This window comes from Ascidiella aspersa, chromosome 3 (genome assembly GCF_963924565.1).
Source record: "Ascidiella aspersa chromosome 3, kaAscAspe10.2, whole genome shotgun sequence".
NCBI classification, from domain to species: domain Eukaryota; kingdom Metazoa; phylum Chordata; class Ascidiacea; order Phlebobranchia; family Ascidiidae; genus Ascidiella; species Ascidiella aspersa.
The window spans coordinates 4,842,704-4,853,136 of NC_139449.1; the positions used below are offsets into that span (position 1 = coordinate 4,842,704).

The following is a 10,433-nucleotide window of genomic DNA, read 5'->3' on the forward strand; positions in this document are numbered from 1 at the left end:
AACTTTGTCATGAAAATGAAGAAGAAGTTGAACGGCTCTTGCTACATACACAAGTCCGGTGGCTTTCAAAAGGAAAATGTCTACAACGCTTTTATGATCTCTATGATTCTGTTATTGATTTCTTTAGGTTTAAATTATTGGATCAGAAAGTGAGTTCAGATTTGGAAAGCAGAAGAGCAGACGTTGCTTATTTGTCTGATATTTTCAACAAATTAAATGTGGTCAACATTAAATTGCAAGGAACCAAAATGTGTCTCATCAAAGCAAAGGGAATAATAATGGCATTTATTAGCAAACTAGATTTCTACAAAAATTGTTTACTAAGGCAAGCATAAAAGCCTTACAGAAAACCAAACCGATGATTCATGTTTGTCAGACACTGATCTAGACTGCTATTCCTCTCATCTTCAAGCATTGAAAGTAGATTTGGTGATTAGATTTAAAGATCTCAAAGAATTAAAAATACCAGAGTGGGTTATAAATCCATTTCAGGCTGATGCAAACAATTCTGATCCAAATCTAGTTGAAGAACTTATAGACTTGCAAAATGACTTGAAGTGTTGTTTCAGCAGATTGGCTATGAAGCTTTCTGGCCAAAGGAACACGTTAAATATCCTCATCTTTGGAAAAAAAATCAAGTTATTGCTGTTAGAAGGGATTCAGTTCAGTCTTGCAACTCTTAACTAAGCAGAGAAATAGACTGCAAATATGTAAAAGGGGTGATCTGAGGCTCTGTTTATCAAATATTGAACCTGATATAATTAAGTTAGCAAATTGTCACCAGGCCCAAGGTAGTCATTAAATACAATGTATTTAATACATTTTTCCTCCTTTTTCAAAGTGCATTTTTTTATATATATCTTATTATTAGCCTACGGTTATTATTTTGAGTTTTTTGGTTTGGGGCACATGCATGTTGTAAATGAGAACTGAGTGAAATACTGCCCCTATTTCCTTAAAGTAATAATAAATGTGAATGTGTTTCTTTAAGTAAATTTACCATATTCTCACAAGTTAAGTTTTAATTTTCTAATTGCACAGCGCTACAATGCAGAATCCGATATAGCTTCACTGTATCACGCATCATCTTTAGTAGGCTACAGCCCTTATATTATGGTGGGCGCCAGACTATGTAAATCTATTAAAAGGGGCGCTGGGGAAAAAAAGGTTAAGAACCACTGCCCTAGAGCAAGATTTCTTCAATATCTGAGAAAACTGTTGGAGAAATACTAAGTCATGGCTCGTATTAATTCAAAGATATTTATGCTTTTTGTCTAAGGTTTGTTCCCTCATGAAAAACTGAATAGAATTGGGTCGCCGAAGCTTCGCTGTTATATTTATTACCCTCAGTATTCGGTTCGTCGCGGAAAAAAAGAAACACTGCGTTTCGTTAACTTTTGTGCAAAACTGTTGCGTTTCTCCATAGCGTTTGTATTGTTACACTATCAGTATGACATTTAAAGCTATAAGGTGTGCTCTGCCAATCGCCCGAATAAAATTTATATTAATGATTAAAGCGAGACATATATACATTACACAACTTTAGTTTCTGGAGCCATGCAGACCACGAAGGGTGCACAAAAAGCTTTTAATTCGTTGTTGTTACACTGTGCCACGACACTTTACAAGTCGGACATTGAGTTAATAGGTTACCTTTGTTGTGTCAAAATCGGGATAAACTGTTTCGTATTTGCTGGAACCATTCTGTAACGATTACCATAACGACATTGTAGCCGTTTTATAGAAAGCCATTTAAAACTGAAGCACACTAATACAAATGAATTAAAAAAAATAAAAATAAATCGTTAGGATTTATTGAGAAACAAGATTATGACAAAGAGCAGTACTGATTCTTTATCATTTGTCCCTAGATTTACTTCCAAACGATTAGAGCGGCCGGGCCATAAGCTTATTAAGAAATTTATTTCAATTAACAGCAATTTAGTACTTTTTTTACTACTTTGAATAAATATAAAAGAAAAATTATACATTTCAATCCACAGCATTTTACTACAGTATTACTGCACCTTCAATTTTCGCTTCCATTCTTCTTTCTATTTCTTCCCAATCGATAAAAGCGGCAGGGCCAACTGGGCCAGGCGGTCCTACTGGTCCGGGTATTCCCCTGGCCCCTCGCTTTCCAGGGGGGCCTTGTGGGCCTCTACCCATAGAGGAATTGGCTCCGGCGTCTGAAAACCCTGCATTGGTTGACTCGAAGAAAGTGCTGATTGGTTTGCATAGCATGTAATCGCCTGATGTAGTTTGCTGGTGGGTGGACGTAGGAAGAGCTAAGGTGAGGCACAGACATACAAACAACACAAACCCTGGATTCGTCATACTGTTGTTGATTTACTTCCTGTAACAGTCATTTACCTGTTTAAACGAAATTGGAAAAACATGGTTTGGGGACATTTTACGTTATAAATCAAACTTGCAAAACCGAAAAATATGAAATCAACTTAAGTCGATTACTGTGAATCCAAACGCATTTAACTCAAAAAGAACATTAGCTATAAAACTCAAAAGTGATCGGCCCTAAAAATCATAAATATTTGACAACCATAACGTTTGTGTCAGGGATGGGCAGCCAATTGCGAAACCTACTTAACCTCTAAACTGTACACAAGTCACATCAAAAACACGATCACCATTTTCCGCGATTGTCGTGATCAGATCACGAAAATGATTTTTTAACTCAACAGTAGGATGTCCGATAATATCGGATCGAATCCGATATCCGATACCAAATGGTTGTATCGGTACTCATCCGATAACTAAACATTTTCGGGTGTCTATAAGATACCAATTTAATGCGGGAATTTCAGCTATGATTTGCGATTCTAACTTAAAAGATAAAGACATAAAAAAAACATTTGGTTCAACAAGTGGTGGTACCTAAACTAATAAACGTTATCCCTTTTTTAATTTAATTTTGTGCTAAGAGCTCAAATAAACTGGCTTCGGAGTTTTCAATGTCCCCTATTTTGCTTGTTTATACACAGTAGAGCAGGGGTTCTTAAACTGGGATCCATGGACCCCTTGGGGGTCCATAAATTAGTTTTAGGGGGTCCATGAAGGCTTAATTCAAATATTAGTGTACATTTAAAAAAGTAAACATTCGTTCAAAGAAAGCAGTTTAATTAAAAAAAAACGGTTTTGCACTGACCGTATTTAGACTCCATTTCACTTACACATTTTTAGACCGAAATCAACAGACTTATGAAGCTTATTTCTATTGTGACGTTATTTTTTAAATTTTTTCCCTATCGTGATCCACGCGACGTTAAAAAAAATTTTAGGAGTCCGTCGTAAAAAAAGTTTAAGAACCCCTGCAGTAGAGACACCATTTGGCATCGGTTTAAAAAGCGATAGTTTTCGTAAATAAGCTCAAAAGCTATTAAAATCGTACTTATAGCCGAATACTGACTTTTTTTGTACATACTTGTCATAATGCACCATTTTTTAACTTGCTGTTTGATGTGAAGTAAATAGGCTCCAAAAACATTTAAATCGTACATAAGGCAGAATATTAACCAATTCACTGTATAAGCTTGTCAAGACATAGCAGTTTTCAACTTACACCTTTATGTCAAGTAAATAGATTTGTCTGGATCGTATTCAACTATTCATGTACATTGTACAATCATTCATCTCAACACAGCAATGTCTCATTAAGTTTTATAAAAAATACTGCTGTCACACTTGTGGCTGTTTATTTAACTATATACTTAACTCGATTTTTACTCTATTTTAAGAATCGAATCCAAAATTGAAAACAAAGTAATTACATCATTCAGGTTTAGATCTCCCGGTTGGCTTTTCCCAGTTTATTTATTCGTTATTATTTCTCACTGCATTAAAACACTTAAGAGCTGTACGTTTAGCTTAAAACCCCGCAGCTGGTTTAACAAGATTTTGGCAAAGCTTTAAGCGAAGTATCATTTCTTTACTTCCTGTTGCATTTTAGTATGATTCGTCATATGTAATAATCAAAAGGATTTGCTTGAAATATAGCTCTATTAAACTGTAACAACAAACTGATTCGTGCTGCGAAGTTATTGTTATGTTTTGGTGTTTTAATTAATTTTTTGTCGTTAATAAGAGTGTAAGTTTTTTGCCTTTCGCTATTGCTCCATTTTTCGTTTTTTGCGCGCGCATAATGGCGCGACGCATCTCATAAGCACACTCGCTTAATTAGGCGCGGTAGTGCGCGCCTCTCACGCAAAGAATGCAATTAGCTCCTAGCCTTTGGGGCCATTTTAGTTGCTGTATAAAGCTTTTGTTTTGCGGTGCTTGGTGCAGTCATCACCAGCATCATTACTGAAGACACTATACACGCCAGACATCAAACTTTGGGTATGTTTATTGTTCGCAAATTTTTTGTTTATATATGAAGTATTGTGCGCTAACAATTTCCTCTTTCGCCTTACAGAAAACCTGCACCGATTTCTCTACTGTTTTGATTTGTACCGTGCGAAAATTGTACGTTCGCTATTGTCATTGTACACGCAAGCAATAATAGAAAGAAGTGCTGAGTATTGCAAAGCTTGATTTCTTCAAAGAGTTTTTTTTCCAAACACTCCAATTGCGTAACGAATTGCTGTCGATAATTTATCTTTGGTGCAATTTCCGGCAGATGCATCCGCACAGTCTTTGGCAACATTTCAGCTGAATTTTTCCTTCTAGGCACTTGACGCTTAATTACATTGCTCCAACATTTTGTTAAGGCTTTCGTAGTGACAATTTCTTTGCCTACAGTGTGCACATTTTTTATTTATGTTACCGTTAGCGTACATACCGGGAAAACGCTTGTATTGTTGATGCATTTTTTTCACAGTTTTGATCTTACATAAAAAATATCATATACCCAACGTACATACATGACAACCTATACCCATAGTTCATAATAGTGTTGTCCAATACTTGACATTTTATTCCAAGACCGATACCCGATATTTTGGTCAAAAAATATCGCAAAGGCATCCGAAACTGAATGACGTCATTATAGTGCTTAGACAGGCAAATGGACAAAATTAAAACTTTCAAAGGTTTTTCAGGTTGCTTTAACGCAGGGGTGTCCAACTCAAACATGCCGGCGTGCCAATTTTTATCCTATAACTTCTTCCCGTGCCAAAATTTAGTAATATAATTCTTTCTAATAATAAAAACGTGTATTTAGCAGTGCGCATTACTGCATCTAAATGTCCATCGGTGAGCTGACTTTTGCTTTTTGTTTCTTCACACCAAACTTTATAGTTATGTGAATGCTAGCCTCCACTACAATATAATGTTATAGTATTAGAAGTAATTGTTAGTTGTCGTGATTGCAGCGATTGTTTTGTATTGTGAATAAACAATGGCAATTTACTATATAAAAAATTAGGTATTTTTTTACAATTGGCTGAATAGCAAATTAAGTAATTTAAGGGGGGCTTGCGTGCCATTTTTAATTTGGTCGCGTGCCACATTTGGCACGCGTGCAGCTTGTTGGACACCCTTGCTTTAATGGAAAGGAGTTAACTTACCTCCATTGTTAACCTACTATTTTGTGATCAATTTGTGATTCAAGATAAAAATCTTTGTCACAATTTAGAGCTCAATTATTTAGAGCTGGAATTTCTAAATAATTTCCTATCGGGTCGTCACCGATACAACGCACGTATCGACGAGTACCGATACTACCATTTGGCATCGGGGATCGGATATCGGTTCCGATACGATATTATCGGACCGCCCTAGTTTAGAACGTAGCAACAACTGACGTGTTCGGTGATTCTTTTGATATAGTAAAGTACAGTGTTTGTTATCGTTTCATGCAAGGGCAAACCTTTGTATCCTCCAAAACGTGGTGGCGCAACTGGCCAGCAAATCTAGCACAAAAGTTTTAAGATATGCCGTTTTTTTCTTTGAAATTCCTAGCAAACTTTTATTACATATGCTACTAGCGATATCATCAGATCTCGGAAGTTAAGCAACCTTGGTATTGGTTAGTATTTGGATAGTAGACGGCCTAGGTATCCAATTGTCGTCGGGTAAAAAAACAACAACAAAAATAGTTGCATTATCTTTAAAATAGTCTAGACTCAATTAGCTAAGCTGAATAGAAAGTAAAAAATGATGAAGCATTTATCTTGAATGTTTTTTTCATTGGCCTGCAGTGCACCTGGCAAGCATAATGGTACATGATTGTGCCGGGATACACAGGTTGAAAAACGTTTGTTCAGTAATCAATAAATTAGTGTAAGCCTTAACATGTACATGCGCTCTTGTAAAAAAAACGACCTAATGCTTATAGTTTGTTTGGGTTAATCCAGTATTTTCAAAGTGAATTTGTCACTATCTTTGAATAAAACGAACATCGTAATAACACCGCAATATAGCTGAACGCCGTTCTGAGAACTTGTGAAATTTGTATTCGCGTTGAAATGTTCGTTCGCTATATTGCACAAATAAATACGTGAAAGCTTCAAACGCGAGGAAAGCACAGAATAAACAAAACGGAAAAAGGAAAGAAGATTGTAAGAAAATGAGACTTCATAAAAAATCAGTTTGAGTACTATTATAACTTGCTAGTCTTGCTACTTCAACTTGCGCCGCCAGCGTCAAAGGTTAGGCGACGTCATTCTTCGTCAAGTGTGGCGTCACGACTTGAAATGACGTCGTGACTTGGGATGACGTCATATTCGGGGTTGTGCTTCTCGCTTCGCGTCAGGCACCTTTAAACACGGGCGTAATACATTTTAAAGTAAAAAAAACTTTAAGTTTAATGCTTAGGCCAGTGTTTTTAACATTTCTCAAGAAATAACTCTCTTCCGTATGCTACAAACCAGTGGTGGTTCTCCACCGGGCGTAAATTATCCCCAAGGAGCAAATCTTAAAGTTTCAAGGGAAGAATTTGAATTTTTTTAAAGAAGTCGTACTTAAGTGTTTTTAAAGTCAATGCTTGTATTAGCTGTACAAAATGTTTTTTCTTTTTTTAAAGGATAACTAGATCAAGATATAGGCATAACTAAAACGTATACAATAATACCAATTTAAACCAAGTAAAGCTTATTTTGGTTAGGGTCGAAATTCGCGTCTTTTATGCATATTGGAGCAAGTTACGAGCAGAGCACAGTTTAAAAACTAAACAGGCGACTTAGTTACGGTTTAAAATATAAAAATACCCAACAAATATATAGCGTTAAGCCTCAGCTTTCCAGTCCATAGGTTGTACCTTATTGATGTGGAAACGATTTACCCCTTAAAGATGTTTTTGCAAATGTCTTGACTTCGACTTAAGTTAATTTCTGAATGACTTGACTGGGACTTGGGCCATTTCAAAATGACACTGTACATACGCCAGGGCTGGTACACAAATCATTGTAATTTATTTTGTAAGAAAATAAAATTTCATTAAAATAATAACACCGGGCAATCCGGGCACGACATTTTCAAATATTTTAAATGATAAGTAACAACATAAACATGTGTGTGTAGACCTATATGGCCCTCACTTTAGTAAGTTACCATTTTAGTCACTAGAAAATACTGCAAATAGTCAATAAGCGCCGTGTCATAAATTATGCATTATGAAGACATATTGGCTGAATTAGCGAGCAAGCCATGTCAATTATTTATCGCTTTTTACGTTGTTAGGTTAATATTCATGGGTCACATTTAGATTTGTTGTGTAAAACGCTAATGTTTGTTTACAGCAGTGGCCGGCAAACTGTGGGTCGCAGAGCCATTTTTAGTTGGTCGTGAGTTACTTTTCAATGGCTTAGTGTTATCATGTAGTTATGGGCCGTGTAATAGCCGTACATTCATTGTATTTTATTTTAAAAGTTCGTGTGGCTAAGAATATAGTTCGTGTGGCTAAGAATATTGTCTCAACGTGGTTAAGACCCATTTGCCAAATGTGGTCATGAGAGCCTGTCGAACTACATTTTTTTCCAACTTTAACTTTATGTAAACGAAGTTTTTCGCGCTTCGCGCGTATATTCTTCGTTTTATAGCTTATACTTTGTTTCACATTATGGCATTGCAGTGTTTTGGGCATCAAGGCGCCGTGTAAAATTTCACCGCCACTGTTTTGTGTAGTGGTTTTAAGTAGAGGGCCTTCAATAGCTCTGAATAGAGTGCTTTGGGCCGCGACAAAAGAGTTTGCCAACCACTGGTTCATAGCATAGTTGTTTTTACATTCAATTGTTGAATAATTTGCTAATAAACGAAACAATTAAAATATTAGGCAAAATAAATAATTAATATTGTAGCTTGGCCTGCCTGATAGCTCACTTTATATTGGTGTACAATTTTTTTTTTCAACTGCAACCTTTAACGGCTGTGTGTGTGTCCATTACGTTTTTCGTTTTTGCACTAATTGTACGCACTAAGTGATGCCTAATGGAATATTGGTTAATAGGGCTGTAGGTAATTGTCAAGAACATTTTGCAATGAGTAATTAGATCAATATGTATGCATATAATATACATATATATATATATATATATATATATATTTCGAATAGCCAATTCCTATAATTAAGGATCAATTACCAGTAGAGGAATTTGGTCATTACATTTCGTGTGTATTACAATATCTTCACAATTGTCAGCGAAAATAGGAAAAAATCCTATACTAACCCATAGTTTTAGCCTATAAGTCTTGCTTAAACGTTCATCTATTTAGCTTTGGTGCGCTAAGTAGTTAAAGGAAATTGAATGTCAATTGCGAAATAACACAAAGCATTCATCCAATAACAACAAGGGTTTCTATAGATTCATTTTTACGTGTCAAGCTAAGCGTAAAGCCTATGTTAAGGGTAACTAAGGGAAAATACCATAGCGCCTTTTACACTAGCTTGTTGCACGTTGATTAATATTAATTTGTTAACGCTTGAATTATATGAAATCGAACTGCTGACGCCATTATACGTCAAAAACTTGCACCTGGCTGGACTGCTTTTGACAACACACTCGTTTAAATATGTGTACTTGGCTTCTTTCTTCTCATTACAAACTTTTTTCTAGCTTAACACCAAATTGAGATCTGGAAAAATATGTAGGTGCTGAAATATTGGAAAATATAACATGTTTTTCTATCGTGCACTGGTCACAAAGAAACTAAATTGAAATTCTGGATTGTGGCATTTGAACTGAACGTCGAATGCAAACTACGTTTTTACCAACAACCCACATTAGCAAATATTTGAGTTATATTTACTCATATTTATATTATTTTGACAGCCGCTAGGTGTTTGAAGAACCTAAACAAATTCGCTAAAAACATCACCAAAAATACAATTTCAATCATACCTTTTGTAAATTTTCGTTTTGAACTGCTCAAATGATGCAAGTATCTATCTATCATTCATTATTTTACAATGAGCTTTAAGTAATTAAATGTTTTTTCTGGTAGAACCCACAACTAGAAGTGTTGTTTAGCTTTCAACAAGAAGACTTAAGATATGTTTACAACATAACCTCCCTAAAAAACCTTAGTTTTTAGACCTTCAGTTTAGAATGTCGTATCTAAGCTGCAACAAAAGGATTTTATACACATCGTTTCTGTGAGAACTTGTATCTAAAACTATGACACAGCTTTGAAATACATTTCACAACTTTGTTAAGCGGAAGCCTTTCAAATAGAAGCTGCTAGATTCCCGAAGGAGCTCTTTGAATACATGTATAGTCACAGGTCAGCCTACACTTATCTGCGTTCACTATAAAGGTTTTAATGAACGATCACAAGCGTCGAACACCTTAACTAAACCGAAAATGAATAACAAAAACTTACCTCGTTGCAAACTCGTAAACAAAGAACGCGGTGAAAGCAACGACTGTGACCAGAACAGGGAACCAGACCCTTACGCTGCCTCCATTTTCTAAAGAACCATCGCCACCATTAAAATCATTAAAAAATGCAGGGGCGGACGTGACAGCTGGCATGTTCACCAACGACTGACAGGTCTCTGTGCTCTGCTTTTGTTGACATGGAGTAATATCGAGCCTCACTACGCTTCTAGCCTTGCTTTTTGTTGATCTAGTGTTGTGAGGACGAAGGCGTCAAGTTACAGTCGTTAAACAAAAGCCAGGCGTGACACGAAAAAGAAAGCTTTGTGTTGTGCGCGGAATGCGTAATAGGCTCGATCCAATCATCTGTACTTAGGGTTTGACCAGTGACGTGCGGTGAGGTTCCTAGATGGTGAGGCTAGTCACGTTTTTCTTTAACAATCACAAAAACGGCATAGTACTAATAAAAAAATAAATAAACTCAAAAACCAATCAGAGATCAAAAACAAAACGACTAAAATTAATATAGCAAACGTATTAATGACTACATCGTTTATGACGTAACAGTGCATGACAATTGAAGGTGTGAAATGCCTGTGATCGACTGTTGTGGTAGGTTACTGCTCATAAAAGCTACAAAACAAATTGTTATTAAGAGTA

At 35.9% G+C, this 10,433-nt stretch overlaps 1 long non-coding RNA gene across 1 annotated transcript; it reads right to left on the reverse strand.

The window, feature by feature from the left end:
• Positions 1-6,309: 6,309 nt before the first annotated feature.
• On the reverse strand, positions 6,310-10,027 carry LOC146158187 (uncharacterized). Its single transcript, XR_014494687.1, has 2 exons — positions 9,778-10,027; positions 6,310-6,716 (listed from the first exon to the last, which is right to left on the reverse strand). It is a non-coding gene; the product is annotated as an uncharacterized LOC146158187 (long non-coding RNA).
• Between the last annotated feature and the right edge of the window lie 406 nt (positions 10,028-10,433).